The sequence below is a fragment of the Hyaena hyaena genome, unplaced genomic scaffold (assembly GCF_003009895.1).
Source record: "Hyaena hyaena isolate Hyena2069 unplaced genomic scaffold, ASM300989v1 scaffold_1372, whole genome shotgun sequence".
Lineage (NCBI taxonomy): Eukaryota > Metazoa > Chordata > Mammalia > Carnivora > Hyaenidae > Hyaena > Hyaena hyaena.
In genome coordinates, this window is record NW_024082006.1 from 324,503 (window position 1) to 325,335 (window position 833).

The 833-nt window shown below is 32.3% G+C and overlaps 1 non-coding gene across 1 annotated transcript; it reads left to right on the forward strand.

Annotated features, from left to right (window-relative positions):
- Window positions 1–227: 227 nt before the first annotated feature.
- On the forward strand, window positions 228–331 carry LOC120225358. Its single transcript, XR_005526786.1, has one exon. It is a non-coding gene; the product is annotated as a U6 spliceosomal RNA (small nuclear RNA).
- Window positions 332–833: the final 502 nt, after the last annotated feature.

The window sequence follows — 833 nt, forward strand, 5'->3', positions numbered from 1 at the left end:
GATTCACTCTCCTCTCCTTCTGCCCCTCTTCCTAAGTTGCACACCCTCTCTCTTTTTCTCAAAAAAAAAAAAAAAAAAAAACAGAAAGAAAGAAGAAAGAGGGAAAGAAAGAAAGAAAGAAAGAAACAAAGAAACAAAGAAAGAAACAAAGAAGAAAACGCATTAATTTAGCTTGGTCTTATACAGAAATCACTCCAGCAAGCATTACACTCTAACATAAAGTCAGAGTGCTCACTTTGGCAGCATGTATGACTAAAGTTGGAATGACACAGAAACATTAGCATGGCCCCTACCCCAGGATGACATACAAATACAAAGTTTGATCACTTTTCCAGATGAACACATTCCAGAATTTTTAAACCAACTGATATTAATCAATAAAATACAAATTAAGCATATATTACACACAAAACAGCATTCCATGTTGAAAAAATATAACATAGTAACTCTGTAGTCCTAGATTCTGTAATTGAGTATATACATATATATGCGATATCCTTGGTCCCTCAAAAAAAGCTGTGATAATGCTCTTCTACTACACTAATCAAATTATTCATTTTCATGAATGTCTGCTAGAGGTTAGGATTTTAGGTTATATTCTCTTTTTTCTACACCCAATGCCTCATATAAGTAGCTGATTCATATGAGGTAATTCATATGTTTGTTAAATAAATAACCACTCATATAATGTGTGTATACCTGCATATAGACACATATAGTACGTATATGTACTATATAGATATAGACACATAGACACACAAGATATCGATTATTTATTTATGTGAAATTTGGTGTGTGTGTAAAATTAGGAGGAAGTAAATGACAAGTGCAGT